The 23109-nt window shown below is 24.9% G+C and overlaps 1 protein-coding gene across 1 annotated transcript in view; it reads left to right on the forward strand.

The window, feature by feature from the left end:
• The first annotated feature begins 1165 nt into the window (after positions 1–1165).
• Positions 1166–23109, forward strand: part of LOC112591621 — a 279699-nt gene continuing 257755 nt past the window's right edge. The window contains exon 1 of the mRNA XM_025335487.1: positions 1166–1220. The gene's annotated coding sequence lies outside the window, so the exon portion shown is untranslated. The remainder of the gene's footprint in view (positions 1221–23109) is intronic.

Raw genomic sequence — 23109 nt, forward strand, 5'->3', positions numbered from 1 at the left:
TAATTATTTAGTTTAAAAATATTTTCATTTGGTTTAAAATTTTAGTAAATATATTTTAAATAAATTTTATGATTTTAATATTAAAGTATAATTTCCGTGAGTCAATGACATATTAATAATTCTGTATACTAATAGCCACGAGTTAATTTTTGGTGAATCTATCGTTTCATGGATAATATAAATAATTTTGGTAGATTAATATTAGCATTGTTATTATATACATTTTCCAGTACCATTTTGGATGGCTATTTTAAACTAAATTTACCTGCAGTGTCACCAACGCCGCCAACATAATTTCCTTGTGTGCGTATAATATATTATTATACATAATATATATAGACGTACGATCACCACAACAGTCAGCGACGTGAGCTTATTGGATTTTTATGTTTTTTTTTTTTTTATTTATTCTCATTCGGGAAAGATAGGTTGCGTAGTATTACTATAACAAAAAAAAATCTCTAGCTGGCAAAGAAATATTAAAAAAAAAAAAAAATTGTTCGGCGTCCTTTCAATTCAGTTTTTGCGTTCCGAGAATTTGAATAATAATAATAATAATAATAATAATAATAATAATAATAATAATAATTGAACGTCTTATTGTCTTTTGGTCAGTTGAGCTTCTGTAAAAATAAAAAGACACTATAGCATATTCGTAATATATGCATATTAAAATATTTATTTTATTATTACATAGCCGTTACGTATTGTACATGCACCAGCTCTCGCATCTACATGATTTACTGTATAATAATATTATACCCTCTCATTATATACGTCATAAGTAATGCTGTAGTCTTACGCGAAAGCGATGGACAATATCCGGTGCATGTATACGAGATTCGTTTAAAATGTATTATTTCGGTACGTTTACTAAAAGTGAATTTCAATTAAGAGGCTCTGCAGCCGCCGCTCACGAACCGGAAACGAATTCGTTCCGGGCATTTGAGGGAAACCGGAAACCCAAAGACAATCGACCGTTTTAGCATATTATTATTGTTATACGTCTACACTTTATTATTCTCTCTCGCTAACGGCCGTTGTCCCGCGTGTAATCTTGCGGCTGATTATCAATACTAGACACTCACTAACGCAAATCATCGTATTCCCTAATTTAAAAATCACACTGATTACATAACGTTTTATTTATCTTTCCACAGGTTGCAACGCAAAGATTGAAAATCAGTTCAAGCTACAGTCCGCACCCGTTTTACGTGAACGTGAGTATATACACAACATTATCTGATACAATTTTCAGGCAGATTTGAGATTTCTGGACACGAATATCGTGTTTTTGAATTTAGAATAACAGTGCGAATAAGGTTATGTCTTTGTGTGTTTTCAATAATACTGAGTATACGTCATTTTACTCGTAGATTGTTAGTGGCGGATTTAAAGGAGCAGTAATGTGGATATTAGTTGATTTAGCTTTTCCGCGTGTGTGCCCTTGGACTCGGAATCCTCAAAAATTTCATTTTTTCTATTAAAAACAAAAATAAAAATAGTTCGATATAACAACATGAATTATGTGTCATGTGTGTATGCTATATTTACGGTGTTACTATAAGTAATAATAATAGTTATTACATTTTAAACGCGAACTTTCATAAATCAACTATCTATATTTGAACGTTTATTATTAATGAATAATATATCATAATCGTCTATGATTATAAATGTTATAAATCAATGATAATAAAATTAAAACAATAACAATCGTATGGCCGAGTATTATTTATATAGTCGTTATATTAATTTTTGAGTATTGTTTTCTAAAAGTTTTTTTTCACCATTAAAAGTTTGCTTAGGATAAAACTCTTATGGCTATAATTATAACTTTGATTGTGTATTTTATGATCAGTTATATCATTTTTCGTAGTTAAATCCTATATATTTTAATTCGAAATATTGATTTAAAAAAGGAAATATTGCCTCGAAACTTGATAACTATCTAATTATTTCATTGTACCCTGCATGTCGGTGAACTTGTTTATTTCCCTTAAATCCGCCACTATCTATTGAATATTATAAATACTTAAACAATATAACCTATATAAACTATTTATTAAATATAGACTATTGTCACTTAAATACTAAGCAATTGTAAAAAGGTGTAAAGAAAAGTCAATGCATGGAAAATATTATATTGCACGTTTTTGTTTTTTTTATTATTACTAATACTTTATTAGTATAAGAAAAATGGTTTTGCATATCAGATACTATTAATTTTTATAAGGACCATAGAAACTTGAATAATTTAATGAACAAATACATTATTTTAACATTATTTTGTATATATTCTCACTATTATAAAATAATGTGCACGATTGGGATAACACATCGTGAGTGTTATGAGATAAACCTAAAGCAAAAATGCTTAGCATATGAACGCTGACATAACCTAACATACCGGCTGAACCTAAATATAATTAAATCTAAAACATTTGCAAATATAAATTCTGCACCTATATTAAATTATTATTTTTATCATTTTTTTTTTTTTTTTGCTTATATGTATGAATTACGTGCTTTAATTTACAAAAGCATATACATTATTTTTATATTGAATTAGATAAAAACGCACCATGACGTATATATTTTATTAAGTTTAAATTAAATTATTATTATATTCTATAAGTCTGAATGATAGCAGTTGTTTTATCAATAATATAAAATGTACAAACTAAAAAGAACATTCATAAATTATTTTTTTTATTTTTTAAAATATTTGCCTACAATGCTTCAAACTAAACATATATGTTCAAAATTAGTCTCAAATTAATTATTAATAACACGATTATCTTACGATAATAACTGAATATTCTACAAATACATTTCAGCTGTTTCAAGTTAGTTGTATTGCTAATATTTATTTTGTTGTTTAAAATCATATTTATGCTGATGATTTGAATCATAACACGACCACCACTATAGTGCATATTTCCATCTCAAATAGTTTTCTGATTTTATTCGACTTTATACTATACCTTTTTAATCCACTGGTTCATTCAGTCAAGAAATATTTTGATCATTTTAATTTTAAATTATTTGAACTTTACCATTTTACTTTATACTCATGAATAAAACTGTTTGAATTTTATCGATTTTAATTTCAAATTAGAATCAAATATCACTGACACAAACGTGACTTGAAACTATTTTTCACTGTTAAAGTATTTAGATAATATTTCACTTTGTCAATATACTGTAATAACTACCAAGTTTGAAGTATTACTTTAATTTTAAATAAATCTTTAAGTATATCATATATTTATTCGTATTAAAAGTAATTTGAGACATTTAAATTTAATAATTAATGCAGAAAACTTAAAATCGTGCAACTATATCATTAATTTGTCTACCCTAATCTGGATTATTTGGGCTCTGATAATCATTAATGGGGATGATTTTTTTTTTCCATTTTTATGAGACGTTTATTTTGATTAAGTGTTCTTGTGCATATAAATGTATTGTTTAATATTATTTTAATGCTTTTAAAACTATCAAAATATAAGACATCTAAATACAAATAGTTGGATGAGATCCATAATCACTTTAGCATATTGCTATTTATGTAAAGCATCTTTCAATTTAGCAGATTTAAAAACTAAACAGCTATTAGCAACAGATGAAATCGATGTTGAATTACTTTTTGTCATCTTGCAATAACACTAATGTTCCCACATTACTATACAATCATGAGTGATTTATAATGTACACCACGTAAGTGGATAAATGCATTAGACCACTGTAGTTGCAATTATGCGTGTATGCATTATTGCATTATAAAATAAGTATATTTTATTACAGCTTTCAAATATGGTTGTTGGCTAAATTAGGCAATTGTTGTTTCGTTAAAGACAAATGTTTAAAATATGTTTACCACCGTAATATTACCACAATATTATTTATCGGATTTATATTGGTTTTCTAACACAAAGGTTGAGTAATGATAAGTATATTATAATTGTAAATCTAGACATTTTTCAGAATTTTCTTTTTGATTTAAAACATAATATTATTACAGTTGGATGGTTGACATATTAAAATATAATCATACAGTAGAATATATTTGTATTATATATTAAATTATTTAAAGTTATTGTATATAGATTTAAGTTCATTTTATTAAAAATAATTTTATATTTTATTTCAATCAAAAATAGGTTAAAATAAATCAAATTTGTATTCATTATTTATTTTGTAAATGTTACATTTTAATAAATTAGAATACAAGGAAAGTGTTTATATGTTTACATATATAATTATGTTATTACTTGCTTAGTTCTTGAAAGGCAAAATTAAAGTTAATAGTTTTCGAAATAGGTTTGAAATGCATTATAAGGGACTTTTTATCACTTTTATTTTTAAATGTAACTAGAATTAACTAACCAATCGAATGGGAAACGTATTGCTAGAACTTAACCACTAAAATAATAAAATTAAAGTAATTTAATATTTATTTTGAATTTTATACTTCCTAAAACAATAACAGTTAGTATAAACACATAAAAATAGCATATAAATAATAATTATTATAATAGACTATATTTAATCATATTAATAAATATTTATTTTATCTACTTTAAATCTGAAATTGTTCAACATTTTACAAAAAAAATATATAATTTATATACGATCCATTTTCAACGGATTATAGTTTAAACCTCAACACTCCGGAAGATAATATGATATCCGTAGACAACGTTAGAAATATAATGGGAAGTCAAACACAGAGACAAACGTCACGAAAGAAAATGTTGGCCATAAAATATAATTTACTACTTTGAGTAGCAGAAAATGTGAACAAAAAACACAGACATTACGATTACAATGGATATTATTATGAAATAGCTTCCAGTTTTTAAGTATACATTAATATTAACTACATAATATTATGTATTATTTATTAAATACTATTATTTTGTGATTAAATTAAAAACCTATTTAAATCGTATTCATAACGTTTAAGAAATCATAACCTTTTAATTCGGGAAAACACATTTAAAAGTGATTCAATATAATATTAATTTTGTATTACATCATACTTACATATCAAAAACAATGGAAAATGAATACGTTCCAAAAACCGCTCCAAAGACTTACAAATACTTAAAAATAGTATGAAATCAACATAAAATGCGCCGGTTAAACGTTAAATATAGTAAAATATCTACTATGTATTAATACCAACTTATCTGCCTGGGATTTTAATAAACTTGTCATCTATAACATGCATAAAATATAACCATAAATAAATAACACAAACGAGAAGTATCAAAACCAATAGCTTTTGCCACATGTTTATTAGTACTGTAGAGTAAATTTTATTTTTTCCACCGTAATTTTATTACGTCATAAAAAACAGGGTTTTTTTAAAATTTTTACAATTTAATTATACTTGTTTAACATAAAATAGATCAATTTTAGGAACAGCTGTATCGTCTGTATCTATATCAGAAGTTTCGTTATTATCGCAAGTCTCGCATGGTTTTTGTTGATAGCGCGTCGTCGTCTACCACGATGTTATGTTTGAAAAAGGCGGGAGGAAGGTTGAAAGTCAAGTTATCTTTTCTGAAATCGGAACCACAACCGCTTGGTATAAAGATTATTCAAAAGAGCTAGTCACTAAAAGGAAATTTCTATCTCTATATATATATACTATTTAGTATATTATATAATATATGAACTGTATATGTATAAATATAATGTACAACAATTTAGTTTATTATATATAGGAAGGTTCGCGATTATTTTCCGTTTGTTTGAGTTAGGTTAGGTTAAATGAAAAAATCGAGAAAACATGGTGGACAGCTCTTTGTGTGAGGTACAAATTATTCCAATGAAGTTTTCAAGAGTTTCTATTGAAGTTTTACGACTTATTTACATATTTTCTATAAGATATTCTTACTGTTTGTCTGTATTTTCGTTGGTTAATTAAAAGCGAGCCCTTCACCGGTTTAATTTAATTTAAAATTCCAATCAACGTCAATCATTTATTTTGATATGGTGGGGTATAGTCCGAAGTTCATTTGAAGTGGCTAATAATAATTTATATATAAAATATACTTTTTCACTAATATTCTGAAAGTTGATATTTATTTTAATATCTTTGCGGTGTTATACCATGCTATAAACAAATAACTATACAATTTTCACGATTTTAGTGAAATACATTGTGTTCACTGATGAAAGGTTGAATTTTATAAGTTGTGCCTTCAGGATATGAACTGATTCTAACAAAACTATTATTAGTAAGAATAGTAAATTACATTACAGTTATTATTTTAATCAATAATTTAATATCTTATTTTACCCACTCGTTCACCCTCAAGTTCACGTTCCATTTATTTCAATGTAAATCAAATAAAAAAAAAAAAAAAAACAACTTAGATATGACTAACTATTTTATAACTAAATATTATTATATATTATATTATTTAAGTATATAAAAAGAGAACTTTATAATTCTATGTTTTTTTTTCTTATAATAAACATATTTTGTATGTTATGTTTAAGAAGAGAAACAGTAATTTGTTTAATAAAAATAACACTGACGTTTATAATATTGGATATTATATACTCCGAGATACTAACAATACCTTTTAAATGTAAAAACGCATTTTCGAAAAACTTTGTGTTTATTGTAAATATAATAATCCTATATGATTTACCCGGGTTTTTTATTTTTATTTTTGTTAAATTAAAAAAAAAACATTATTGTTATTAGCCATGACTAATACCATTCAATAAGAATGAACTAAACAATGATTTTGTTTTTTCGTTAAAAAGCTATGTTTTTTGTTTGTGGTTGCTCTAAGTCTTAATTTGTTGACATTTGAAAACATAATAGGAACATGGAAAATAATATTTTTTTTTTTTGACCAGTTTTTTGAACAGTTGTTTGACCTGGCATTTTACTGAACAATACGAGTTTATTATATTCTAAAGGGGCTTAGGTGAATTTATTCAAAACACCTATTTTATAATTTAAAATAGTTTTTAGAGTATATACAATTATTGAAATATAATGTTAAAGTTTAAAATTTTTATTCACCGAGATAAACAATCAAATGTTTATTATAATAACGTTGGTGGCATTAAAAAATAAATAAGGAAACTAAATAATTGTCGTTTAAACGTGTTAATTTTATTTGAAGAAATGTTGGACAATCCATCACGCTAAGTATTAATTACAGTTTATTATTTAACTCAAACTCGTAATAATAACTACAATGTATTCAACTCTTTCATTGCTTAAATGTATAATTTTTATGTTTATACTCTAAATATTACGATACATAAAAATCTCATAAAGTTATTATAGTTTAAAACAGTTTTATTTTTCACGTGCAAGTATAATATTATGATATTGTTTTGTATTAAATGTAACTAGATGTGCATTCAGAATAAATTTATACCTTCAAATAACTTTCGGAGATAATTAATTTTTTTGTACATCGAAATTCGTAAAATTCATCCCGTTGTCCACCGTGAACACGAAGCAGGTATTAAAAACAAAACGTTAAAGTTTTCAATAAATTTAATTTCAATCAGATTATGGAAAATATTTTTGAACTAATTCCAAGGGTTTAACCACATAACCACTCAAATCGTTTCCGAACAAAATATTATGCCTCGTGGCTGCCGGAAATGCAACGATTAAAATAATAATAATTCCTGAAATAAGGTTTACCGAACGTGTGTCTGACAACCATTTATCTTAAAATAATTAAAGCACTCCAGACATATATTAATTTATATTCGCTATCTGATCATAGCGATATTTATTGTTTTATTGTGTATATTGTTTCTTCAGGAAAATATTACGTATTTTAGGTTAGACTAGCATTCTAAAATAAACAAAATTTAAAAATTAATGATTACTGTTCATATAAATATATGTAATGTATCTATATCCCAACAAATATATTAAATGTATCACTATTTTACCGAAAATTACGTAAATAGTTTACGTACCTAATTTGCCACACACCTGTTCGAGTTTATATTAGATTACACGCTCATCATAATAATTGTGTGTGTGTGTTGTATTGCAAATGCGAAATATTACTACAACTATAATATTATTATGTTCATAAATTAATTATGCTATTATTTCACTACCACTTGGCAACGACGTGAGTGAAACCAGACGAGTACATTGCAATAATTAAGACATTCGGTCAGAACTTAATTTTATAAATAATCATTAGTTTTTAATTTTTTTTTTTTTTTTTTGTAATATTGTAATAAAAAAGTATTTAAAACATAAAATAGTATTACTACATTTTATTTAATCATTTTGATCAACTAAAAAAAAATAATTAAGTTTAATTTTTAACTTTTTTTTCCCCATGACGAAGTATCTCCAATGAAAGATCTATTCACTCCGTCATTCCAATGATTATTTAATATATATATATGTTATCAATCAAGCCTATTGTTCATTTGTTTGTAATATATTGCTAATTATGTTAGAAAAAAAAATGTAATCAACACTATTACGACATTAGGTGTTTTACTGTTTTATTACTCTAAACATAATTTCTGTTTTCTTATTACGTAGATTTAATTTGATAATATTATGTTTACAGAAGTTGAGGTTTGAAATAACTTGTTCAGATAAAAAAATACGCTTGAAGTGGATAGGAGTTTAAAATATTTTATCTTCAGTCACTTGCATTGTACTAGTCCAGTAAAATTGTGTAAATACTATACACTTCAATGTAGGATTTTATCGTTATGTATGCAGTAATTGAATAATTATTATAATATATAATATAATAAATGTACATGAACAAGGTAAAATGTTCATTTTTATTTTGCTTTTTGAAATTATAGCTTATTTTAACCATTGTAATGTTTACTATTGACATTTTTGTGTCTGTCTCGTTGAAATTTATTGTCATTTGGAAGAAAACAAAACGGTGCCGTCGAAACGTTCGTGTTTTCCAGATAAAATATCGCAATGCTATCTCTAGCATTGAAAACAATGACCTCGTAACTTTATACAATAAAACACTTTTTTAAATTATGAATTAAAAAAAAAAAAAAATCATAGATTTTAGATTATAGACGATAATACTCAAAAAAGTTAAAATTTTATGCTTTTTAATTTCTTATGAAAAGTTGCAGGTTTATACATAATATTATGTTATTATATTTCTAAAAGTAATAATAACTGTATAAAATAAAATCTGGATTAGAATTTATATTGACTTTTCCAACGTCGTAAATATTTAAACGATTTTCAATAAACGGTCATCATACAAAATACATTTTTTAATTTATACTAAATCATTAACTTACTGTTTATCTTATTATATTTTAATTAAAAAAACTATGTGCAATTTAGTCATCGATATATAATTATAATAGCAAATTATTAAATTTATATTTTTTCAAACATTTTTTGTGAGCTAGGAAAAATATGTTATAATAACACAATTTAATATTGTTTTAAATACGATTATAGTCGGTTTAAAATGTACTTTGATAACAGAACTGTCTCTGAGGCCAAACTAAAATAGTAGTCTACCTACCGTGCGAAGTTATTAAATTGTAATTTGTCGGGTATTAAGTAACCCAAAACAGTAATCAATTTATGTACTGCATTAAACAAAGCGAAATTAAATGGTAACTATATTCATTACATATAATATATAAAATCATTTGTTCTTTGTATATAAATCTCTCTCTCTTTCTCTCATTCTTAAACAAAACAAATATTAATTTATTTACTAGGTTATATGCATATGTTTATACTTTATAATCGAAAATGTATAAATCAATAGTATAAAACGATCAATTTAAATTTGTTTTTTTCCTCTTGGTAATATCGGTCAATAGTTTGATGATTAAAAAATAATCGAATTTTCATTCTTAAATTAGTGGCAATTCTCCTTAAAAAAAAAAAAAGCCATAGCATAAAACTCCATTTATAAACAATGTTCATTGTAATGAATTCCTGGGTTAGAAAATGTCCCTCGGTGGCAGTTTATAATAAGGTCTTTTTAATCAAATAAATTGTGTTCACCATTATTTTAGTTTTACTCAAAATGAGTAAAATATATGGAGAAACTGAGTTAAAAACCTAGGGAACGAAATATTTTTATTTTTTTTTTTTTTTTTTGTAAGCATAACAAGAAAATGTCCCCTGATACTTAGCAAATTAATCATTATTTATTTAATACATGAAGGTTTACCTCTGAAGGTCTTTTTTTATAAAAACTACTCAAGTCAATAATGTGATTACCTACTGTATTATGTATATTCATTTCCATTAGTATTTTTGTATTTTATTTTTTTGGCTTAATTTCGATTATTTCATCTAAAAGAAGATTATTTTCAGTACACTTGTCGGTTAAATTAAACAATTAAAATTGAATTCGCGTACTATATCTATTATTATTTATTAATTATGTCTTATTTTAATAATTTGTCTATAGATTTCATAGTAAATTTTTCCATATTTCTAAACTTATGTACAACTCGTAATGCTAGAATTACCCTGTGATAAACAGTGTAAAATTAATAAATCAATAATTCATTAATGTACTAAGTTTTTAAATTTTAATTGTTTAAATTTTTCAATTTTTTTATACTATATATGAATAATTTACTCGGTTATTACGATAGTTTTTTAAAATTCCCTAAATTTTATTATACGATTTCTTAGTTTAAATTGATTTAGTTTTCTCTGTACTTTGGTAATATTTAAAGAGTAAGTATTCTTGTTTAGTTATATTCATACATAACATAAACATTCAATAAGATGTATATGTTATATATATTTAAAAATATGATAAGATTATATGATTAAAATATTGATATTAAATGTATACATAAATATATAAAATACTAACTGATATTTTATTATACATATACATGTTTTTTTAATTATTATGTTTTGACTGAAAATGATGGATTTTATAATATTTTACAATTATCCTAGTTAGGTTATTTTTAACATTAAGTAGTACATAATTATAACATTGTTGTAGATTTTTTAAATAAAGTACTATAAAACATAGGATATTTATTATATTTTAAAATTATACTTTTTCACGAGTAATTTTTAAGACTATTTCTACGTATAACTAAAATAAATATGAAATTTACGGCGAATACATTCTTAAAAAAATCAATTTTTATTAATTTTTTTTTTTTTTTTTATGTTTAAGGATGAAATATAAAATAATGATCCTAAATTACAAATATTTTTGTGTTATCTTCTTAAGTATTAAATAGAATTAATAACATTTTCGAATGAACTTTGAGTTAAACTTTTTAGGATAAAAATATAATTATAAACATTTTTTAAATATTTCAATAATTATATGTATTAAATTCATAGTATATTGAAAATATTTTTATTTTTTTTTTTATGATTGTAAATTTGTTATATAATGAAATAAATAAATGAAAAAAAAAAAAAAGAAAAAAAAAGAAACAAAGTTCTTCCACTAAGAAATCTATATTCTGTGAAACATGTTTATTTTCTTATATAATTTTTTTACTATGACTGTATAATGAGAAATAATTAAAATTGAAAAAAAAGTTATAAAAATTTAAAAAAATGCTATTAACCCTTTAATTATCCCTTAAAATAAATGTATGATTTTAGTAAATATAAAATGTTTAAGTACAAATGAATAAAATATTACCATATTATAAAAGTATATTTTAAATTAAATCATGTACATTTAATATATTTTTTTTCGATTGTACATAGAAAAACTGATCATTAATGCTAACAAATTATTAAAAACGACCAACCAATTACATTTTACAATCTTTGTATTATAATAGTTTTAATCACATAATAATGCTAGTATCTACTACCTATACCTATTTAAAATATTTAATGTGAAAACTTGAATTTATAATTCAAAACACCTAGTTATGTTTTAATATATCATCAGTGTATTGCATATGATTACTCATGAACTTTTTATCTTATACTAATTAGTATTTTATAAAAAACATTTTTTACATATTTTTATGAAAATTTGAAAATCACTCGTATATGTTTTCTATAACAACAGTTTGATGTTACTTTCGAATTTCAAATAATTTAACAATCTTGGGTTACACTTAATGAGACTCTAGATTAGAGTCGAGAAATTTTCGGAAACCTAATTTGATGTGAATTTCTGAGAATGCTTTGAAATGACCATAAAAATCAAAAAAATGCAAGTGAATAAAATACTATCTATTAATCATTATATAATCATTAATAATGACGAGTTTAAATCAGATTATAAAATTGCTTAGTCAAAATAGTGCATATATTTAAATCAAATAAAGAAAATTCTATATTATATTATTATAATTTTCAAAAAAATAATTTTAAGTAAGTTATTCACAAAATATTTTCATTTTTGCATTTTTATATTACATTTTACACATATTCGATCTTTAGCAATAAACAATAGTTCTAATTCTTTACTTGTTATTATCATTATTACTTATTTAATACTGCATTGTATAATTATGTAATAAAAATATGACTTTTAATTATTATTAAATAAAATACGTGACTAAAAAATGTATATAATTCTAGTATTTTTTTTTATTTTGTTTATATATTATATATATAATGTGTTGTTTCTATTATTGCAGTAAACTTGGCCATAGAGTTGGCAAGTTGAACTAGATATTTAAACAGTGAAGGAAGCTTGATTTGGTTCGCATGCCATGACGTCTTGACCTAATATGGTCTATACTTTTTTTTTTATTATTATTATTATTAGTAGTAGTAGTAGTAATAGTAGTAATAGTAGTACTAGTAGTACTATAACTATTATTTCAGTTGGACGTGTGCATGTATAAACTTATATGCGTTGGTATTTAATGCATGGGGCCAAGTCACGTTTGGCGTGGTCGTCCCTTTTTGCCAAAACGCCGCCGATTATCCGCAGAGAAATATTATCGTAAGGCATCTAGGATTTCGGTCACGAACACGTTGACGGGGGTGGGGGAAGGAGCAGTACAAGTGGATTCATTGTTCAGACGTTGTTCATCGTCGTCACGAATCGTTTTGATCACACAGTTCCCTGGATATAGTAATAATAATAATACACCATTACACGGATGCAAGGAGTGTCGAACGAAAACGTCTTGTCTCGATGGCGTACTTATTTAATGTACAGCTAAATATCATATTAAATCGTTATTTGTATTGTTATTTTTTGTATATTGGTATAAATATATAAATATATTTATATATATATAGATTTTGTTAGATGGATTTAAAGAATTTAAATTATATAAACTTCTATGAGGTGAAGCAGTAATTAATAAGGGTAAACTAGATGTTGATTGACAAATTATGAATCGACGGAAATCTTCAGTTACAACATTTTAAAATTTGATTATGTTATATTTTGAATTTTTACATGGTTTTTAACCGGTTTCCGTGTAAAATAATATAATAATAAATATATTATTATACATAGATACTTATTCAATTTAAAATACTAAAAAAAATTGAACACACTACATTTTTGTAGCTAAATTGCCTATCTAAATCGCCGTGTTAGTTTAATTTTATTATAATATAAAGTATTAAAAATAAATACTTAATAAGTAAAAGTCAATGGACTCGGTTGTGGCGACGCTATCGATCCCGATGGTGTGTCAATCCGGGATAACTGTCCGTTGTGTGCATGATCTGTTGTCGATGCTCGTCGAACGTGAAATATGAACGGTTTGTCTCTGTTATTGGTGCCTTCAAGCATTCGTATATAATATGGTCGTACTCTGCTGTACGTTTTGAGACTGACTTTTCTCGTGATATTAACCATTTGTTTACCACCGTTAAGTTAGTGCACTTGTAAGCCACCATGTGCAAAATTCCTGTTTGTGAGTCCGCAAGTCACCACTTCTTTGGCCAATCAATATTGGCATGGAAGAAAGTAGTAGCCCATTACTATAGTGTTACTGTGTACCAGTTTATCGGCATTAATGAACTGTGGGCTTAACGGTTGTGATCGCCATGGAAATTATTTCACGTTCGACGATCGATGTTTTCTTCTGAAGGTTATGCCTGCAGCTAACAACAGTTGGGAACTTTAATCTGTTGACAGCAGTATCACTGAGCGGTAATTGCTTTATTTATTGGTATCATTAATTTTCTCATACGCAAAAAAAAAAATGTTATCACGACATTATATACATTAATATTCTTATACTCATTATTGTGGATATGGCGTGAATTTGTTTTTCTTTACTTGGTTTCCCCGTGCAATTACAGTGGTATGAGAAAGTTTGGTTAAAATTTTGATTTTTATCAATAGAGTTGAGTTTTCGATTTTCCTCTAGCTTGACGGTAGGAGAATAATGTAACAATAATACAATGTAAACATAGAATAAATTATGTTCCTAAGTGTACAAAACTACTTATAATTTACAAATTAAAATTAATCATACCTTGTTGAACAATACTGAATTTTAACTCAATAAAAGTTATTATAATTCTAGTCACGGATATATTAAAACCGTAGGTGGTCAGTGCAAGTTCATGACATTTTCTATCACTTTAATACCACCGTCCATTCGGGAGTATTTTTTCGGAAATCTAACACGACTACTAATTGCCATGTTATATATTTTCTTTTTTCTTTTATTTTCTACTCAAACACCAAATATTTATATAAGTATTAAAACGATAGTGAAATGACGGAGTAGCATGGTGTATATTCAGTTTATTAATCACTTAAGCGTTTGAAGTTTATACGTGTAAATACTTGTTCTCAAACTTTTTCAACTATCGACTGTTGTACGGTATTATGACGTATAAGGGGTATTTTATTATATTCATATTATTGATTAATTCATTTTTAGAAAGCATTTCCAATTCATTAAAAAATAAAATAAAATGTTTCTACTTCTTCAAGCATAACTATAACTTTTTAAAATACCATTCGATGAATTGGAATAACATTCATAGGTGGCATTAAACATTTTTGATAAAATTTAAATATTTTTTGGTAAAACTTTTAACGGTGTATGTGATTGTATCATTCAAATATATAATAGAGTATAACAATATTGTATATTATTCCACACCGCGAGTCTTATCATAATATTATTTATATAGGACATATCATTAGTCAAATTTTCACCCACAAGGTCCCGATAGTTACGTGACTTTTCTTAAACGTTGTTCCGCATTTCATTATTAAAACGTTTAAGTTTCAAGACTTACCGATGCACAGTGAAAAAAAATAACAATTAAAATTACTGCCAACAGCACACTCATTCAGCGGTACAAAAATCATGAAACTATTTTACATAATTTTGATATAAAAAAAAAAAAAAAAACCGTCTGCTAGATTTTTCCAGATCTCTTTAATGGGAAATCCAACAGTTATTGTACCGAGGGGTACATAAATAGCAACACTTTATTGTTGGCCAGTGAAAACCTTGTGCGGCATTTGCCTTACCAGTGCAGTAAAAGGGAGGCAAATCGTTCTATAAATCAGAATGAGTTTGAGAAAAACGAGTCGGAGGTCTATGTGTTACTGCAAAATACATTAAAATATATCCACATCTAAACTAACACAGAAATATATATATATATATGCATACACATGCGCGTGATAAAGTCCGTCCATTTATAATAAATACCAATATAGGATAATAATATTTTTTTTTAGAAAAAAAAAGATGTTGGATTGTATGTATACGTTTTTCTAATATGCATACAAGCTATATTATATATTATTATTATTATACAATTTTATGCACACGCACAAATAACATTTTATCTGCCTTTCATTGTTGGAAATAAATATTTCTGCTCAATTACGCAAGATGCAATTGAATATTATTACATAATTAATACAACAATTATACAAAAATTGTTTGCATTACATTTAATATACGGTTTTAAACATAATTTATTTTTGTATTAAATAATTACATTGGTATAATCGATGTGTTATAATGGTATGTGTTCAATGGCATAGATAATATTAATGCTATCAAAATGTATGAAAATCGTTCAATTTTTATAATATATTTTATTTTTTTTTTCAAACAAAAAAATTTTAATTTTATTTCGTCATTTGATTTATTACTATAGAATCAATGATTTAATATTATATTAATATTTGTATTGTTAGTTTTTTTTTTTTAGTAAATACCTAATTACTTAATTTAAAACATTTAAAATATTAAAATATGATATTATGGTAAAACTATAATTAGGATTACATTATAGATATCGAGGGAACGACGATGTCAATTATACAATGGTATTATGTGTTTTCCTTTTTATTTTTGCTACAATTTTTTAGCCTAATCATTCAAATAAATTAATAAAAAACTTGGCAACTCATATAATACTTGTAATCTTCCGTGACGTTGAAATACTATAATTTGATATAGATTGTTTATTACACGAAAAAAAAAAAAATTCAAAATAGTAATACTGTTTAATATTGAGCTGAATCATTTAGATTAGTAAAGAAATGTAGAACGTTTAATACAAGGTTCTCAGAGAGGTTAGGTTCTTACAGTAAATAAAATATGTAAAATGTATATTTCATAAAATAATTTTAATCATTTAAAGTACAAAATTCATCAAATCATAAAAATATGTAAATAATTTTGTAGAAAATGATAAATTTATACAATTTGTAATTTTTACACTTTAAGCATAAAAACTTAATACAAAATTGTTTATGAATTTATTTTACTAGAATTTAAAATGAAAAAGTTAAGCATAGAACCGTATATATTTTTTTATAAATGATAAAATTTATAATTTTCATGAAATTTTTTTACTCAGGTATTTTACAATTACTCTTTAAAACATTTTTATATTTTGTTGTAATGTATATTAAAAAATATAAATTATCTTTGAAACGTTTTTCTTACAGTGGCCTAAAAATATACTAAATGAATATTCAAATCTTTTTCTTAGACATTTAAAGTTAACATTTGGGTAATTTAACTATTAATATAACTTTTTTGTTACTTTTTTGAAAATTCAGAAAATATTATTTTTTTGGAACTTGGAACTTTTGCTATTTCTTGCGTAATAATATATTATGCATAGTTGTTATTTATTTATTTAAATGATTTCATTCATTATAATGGTTATTAATGCTACACAGTTTTCTATACCATTCTACGGTACATCGTTATGAACATATAAATAAAATTAATAACAGACAGTATTAAAGTAAAAAAATAAATATGTTTATAATAATAAAATTATTAAAAGATATTTTATGCTATTTGTTTTTTGGTAAAAATTAGTTTACTTTACTATAATCTACTGTATAGCACAGTGATTTTTTTATTGTATGGAGAATTTTGTTTTAGTTTGAAATAGATTTTTATATTTTTGATGATATTATTTTTTGTATTTTAAAAATAAGATATAATATGTATAAACTATATATAAAGAACGATGAAATGTAGTAAAAAATTATACATTTTCAAGGACTGAATACATAGTTTGTTAGATTTAGTATTATTTTATTATCTCTACGTTGTCGACCATTTTAATTAGTTAAACTTCATCTTAAACTATACTATAACAACACTTCAAGTATCCATAGTGTTATTTTATAATACATATAAATTCATGTACACCTGCGTAGTTATAAAAACTTATTTATGGATGGTAAATAATAATATTACATTTTACTTTTTTGTTTGGTGTAAACGTTCAGTCATTAAACACATGAATAATAACATTATCATGAATATATTATAATCATAAACTAATTAACAGGGTTATATTTTAAATATAATTTGAAGAATATACAAAAAACATTAAATTAGTTTTTATTAGCAGTTTAAATCGAGTTTATTGTAGAATGTTTTGTGTATTTAATATCTTATTTAACATATTTTTTATTGATGCTATGTCTTATATATCTATTTTATTTGGAGTATTATTTATAACTATATTAGTATTTCAGTAATAATTCAATGATTTAATAGCGCCTAATAACAGAAATAACATGATACATGCACAAGTTTAAAGCTTGTGACGCTAAGTGTTTTCAATGTGTAGGAGCTATGCATGGACAAAAAAAGATTAATACAGCATGTAGCAATCATATTCACTCACAACCTTTGAATTACAATTATATTGATTTGAATGACCTTTCTGAGAGGTATTTCATGAAATGGTATAAATTTCTTCTCTTTGAACGTTAGTTAATTTACTTTTAATAAAAAGTTGATTAAATTAGCGTTTATAAAATACGATTTTATTGAAAGCAAAATAAATTATACTATTAAAAGATTTCGATGTCATATTACAGTATGTGCCGAAACTATGAGGACGATGACAATTTTTTAAAACAATTATGTACAATTGTATTATTCATTAGAAGATATCCGAATAATTAGATGTGAATATATGACTTATTTTAATTTTCAATGAAGACTAACTATGTTTAAAAGTAGTCACGAAACTGTGTAACCTTGTTTAAGGAGATTGGAAGCGGTGATTTTCTGTTTTTGTCTAACACACGTCTAACATTGGTTTATAAACGTATTCTTTTTCTAACGTACCGATTGATATAATAAAGTGATAAGAATTATGAAAACAGATATGAATTTGTCGTTAAATCTACTTTAGATCAACTTTTTCACATTTTTGATTTAAACTTCTCCAAAAATTGAAATATGTTCATTTTTTAATTGCTCTTTAATATATCGTTTTTAAGATTTTTTTTTTTTTTTTTTTGAGGGGGTATAGTATCAAAAATGTGAGAAAATTGATCTAAAGTAGGCTTGAAGACAAATTAATTTCTGTTTTCATAGTTCTAATCACTTCATGATATCAATCGGTACGTTGGGAATAGAAATAATAATAATATAAATATAATAATTAATAATTTAAATAATATAAATATTAATAAAATAATAGAAACAATAATAAAATAATAAAAATATAATTCTATGTTACACGCGTGTTTGACAAAGACAGAAAATCACCGCTTCCAATTCCCTTAAGGTGCCTATATAAAATATTACACTCAATATATTAATTATAATCGGCGAACAAAATGTCATAAAGCACATATTCACTGTACGATAAGTTATCAAAATTATACCGGATGATGCGCGCAGTCGTCGTTAGAGTGGTTGATAAAAAGTCACAACGAGTGTTCCGTGTTTTCGGATACTGTCAAGTGTGTTTAGGTACTACGCATATTATTATTAGTAAGTACAAACCGATATCGGATTACCGTGCCTGCGGTTCATAATGCATATACTTATCCATATAGTGATACAGGTAATATATGTATAATAATAATATATTATGGTCGATAATCGGGCCCGAGTAAAACGTATTTATTTATATATTTGAATTATTATTATATGTAAACAGTACACGTAATTTGCTCAGCAGCAGTAATTAAGTGAATTATGTTTATTACACGCACATGTATATACCTATACGTACATATTATTATGTATAATATACACATGGCCCGGAGTCGCGTGTGACAGGTTACCCGGTCGTAGGTTAACCTCGACGTAAAATTATGTTTTTAATTTTAAGCCACCATCAAAAGGGTTCTTTTTAATTAAGAACTGTTTATTTACACGCCGGTGCGCGCGTCTATCCGAAGCAACGACATATTTATTTAAGGCCCTTTTCGTTCGTGCGCTCGTCCGTATGCGTTTGATCGTTTGCATTTTTTTTTTTTTTTTTGCAGACGACTACTGCCGTCTTTTCGTACACGATAATAATAATATAAATTGTGATTATATTTATTGTCATCATTATCGTCATTATTGTTACACGCGTGTTATTTTATAATACTGGAAGAGGTATACCTATACATAACAATTAATATGTGTGCCTGTATATTATAATAAGTACGTTAAAGTACACATTTTACGTAATATATTATAATTACGTATAATATAATTATTATTTTTATCATAACTATATTTGCGTATATAACACGTAGTTTATATTTATAGCGGCTGCAAATAAATTATGTCCGAAACGACCGGTGGGTGGCGGCGGCGGTTAATACTGCCACCTACGACGAAACACTGCTGTACGCGCTGCGTCGTGCGTTTCCTTTTCACTCCGTACCGTCTAAGTATAAAACTTGTTTGTTTGTTTGTTTTTGCTGTTATTTTTTAACGGCCAAACTTTAAAAAGAATAAAAATTCCAAAACTCTGGCGTTTAGGCACACAGATCCGTAATTGTAGTGAAATAATATACATATAAAAGAACAGCAGCAACAACAAAACGAATAAAACCGAGTTAAACGATAAGTTTAAAGAGACTTTCACCTAAGTTCGAGTTAAAAAATTTAAAAAGAAGAAACAAACTCCGTTGTCAATTTAACAATTGAAACAATTTCACCGAGTGTTCTCGGATGATATGTCCTATGTAGTAAGGGGACAACCGTGAATAAACGATATTAATTCAGGATGGAATTCGCGGGTGTACGTTCACAGTGTATCTGTAACTACGTATTACGACACGCAAATGTTTGGGTGCTACGAATTTCATGATAATTATTTATACTTTTCACCCTCGTAAGATTAATTTACAAATTAAAATATTTTAAATAGGAATAAATAAGTAAATCTATGAAACAATTTTCCATACCAATTTCCAATATATAGACACGACTAAATCATGATAATGTATTGAATAATGGTAATATTATTTGTTTTGGAAAGAACGGAAATTATGCTGAAATGTTTATTTTAAATTGAAATTCAGCTACTATTTAAATATAAAAATAAAGGCAAAATATAAATAAACATATTTATTCATTTTGATTATGTTAAATAATTATTGATCGATATTATGTTAATATTTATTATTATTATTAATATTATTTTTTTGATCATGAAAGGCATTAAATCAAATCATATTTTGATCTTTTATAATATATTGTTTCTGTAGAATTTTTGTTTTATTATATTCTATAAAATTGACATAATAAAACATTCGATAAAGTTATTTGTGTTTATCATATTTAAATAACTGTATACCGCTCCGGTACATGCTGTAGTGTGTTTCACTTAAGGTCTACATACTGTGTCATTTAAATATCGTTTATTGGAACTCCTGGAGATTCCCGGGACCACAGTTAATGATTCTCAGAGGATTAAAATGACGAGATATTTTTCACGGGGATAGAACAATTTAAAACAATTTTTTTCTTTATACAAGGTTATTTATAATATTAAAATATATTAATCTAACCTATGCATTGTTAAATAAATATTGATAAGTAAATTAAGTAAATTTCAATCCTTTCTATAAATTGAAATCAAATTATATTCTTTCAAAGTTCAAAGAGATGTTAATATGTCCACGCATAAAATAATATAATATATTAATCATTATGTTTTGGTTATGTAATATTATGTCATGTATGTAAATATATTATTACTAAATCAAAAATAACAATAATTATTGTGTTTTAACTAAGAATATTATATATTACATATTTCTAAAACGTTATATAAAATATCTTTCATATTCTTAAATGCTATAATATAATAGTTCCGATGCCTAAAAACTAATAATAGCAATACACAATTAAATATTATTTATAATTTTACAGACTATTATTTTCTATAGCCAAGAAAAAAAATACTATTATAAAATTACCAATCATTTATAAAAATGAAATACACCAGCAACAAGGGTTTAATTTTAGATTAGATGATAAACTGTCATAAATATTTTACTTACGTATAGAATAAAATACATATATTATGAATAATAAAACAACTTATCATGATTATCTGAATCAAAAGTATGGAATGTATATTATACTTGAATTAATTCTCAATGATAATCATAGTTGATTTAATATTGTTTACTTACATTTATTTATAATAACTGTAGTAATTTAAGCATATATAATTTGAATGAATAATATTTAAACTACGTTCTGTGAAAAAAATCATAATAGTACACTAGTATTTATATTTATGTTTCTATTTTTATATGGAATTTCCCATAAAAATACAAAATTATTTTATTTAAATTAAAATATGTAAGATATTAATAAGATGATATTTTTGAAAATCTGTACGCATTTAAATTTTAAACCAAAATTTGAACAAGTTATTACAGCATATAGGTTCTTAAAAAAATGATATTGAAAACATAAATATAATTGTAATCTCAAACCTAGTATTTATTTTTATATATTATACACAGATAATTTTTTTAAGGTACACAATATTAAAAGAAAAGTAATGTAGACTATTAGTCTCTATATTATTTTTCATTTATTATATTATCTTTAGCATACACAATTAAATTATATTATATAGTTTAGTTATATTGGTTTTATATATTATATATATATATTCTGATTCATAAAATACTTCAAAATCAAGGATTTAATAATATTGTTGAAAATGTATGTAATATGGGCTGATAAAACCACATGGCTTAGTATGATAAATCAATTAGTGATTGCTAATTTGATGAAGCCCCACTTTTACGTTTTTTTTTTGTCATTACGAGCTGTGCTTTTATTCGTGTATCATATTATTCCAGTATCCTTTTTTTACGCATTATTTTTAGTTCAAAAGCTAGAATATTATATTTCAGTTACCCCTACTTAGGTACAAGTGCGGAAAAGGGTTTTAAACTTACAACTGAAAGCTAAAGGGGTGAAACGGAAGAAAAAGGTTCTCATTCGGTGGAATTACATTGTGTACACGCGTTGAATATTCATAAAAAAAAAAAATGTATGTTTTGTAGGCAAAATTTGTATACTTTTTATGAATGATGAATTCTATTATTATTGTTTCAAGGGAAATAAAACTTATATAATTCTGGATAACTCGATAACACCTCGTCATGCGTGTCTTTTCCGATTTCTCTATAATTGTGCTTTTTTAATTAAAAATTAACTAAACAGCTCGGTTCAGCTGGAATGTGAAAGATATTTGATATTTTTAAACATTATTTAGTCTACGGTGTTATTGGATATTTAATTATTCTACGATGAAATGCGAAACTTCTGGGACACCTTTTAATTAACACTAATTCTTAGTGTTGGCGTTATTTATTTTTTTCCGTCTCTTGTTTAATTGAAACTAACAATCTTTGATGTCGGAAAATAAAA

This window comes from Melanaphis sacchari, unplaced genomic scaffold, assembly GCF_002803265.2.
Source record: "Melanaphis sacchari strain LSU unplaced genomic scaffold, SCAv2.0 Contig13_pilon_pilon, whole genome shotgun sequence".
Lineage (NCBI taxonomy): Eukaryota > Metazoa > Arthropoda > Insecta > Hemiptera > Aphididae > Melanaphis > Melanaphis sacchari.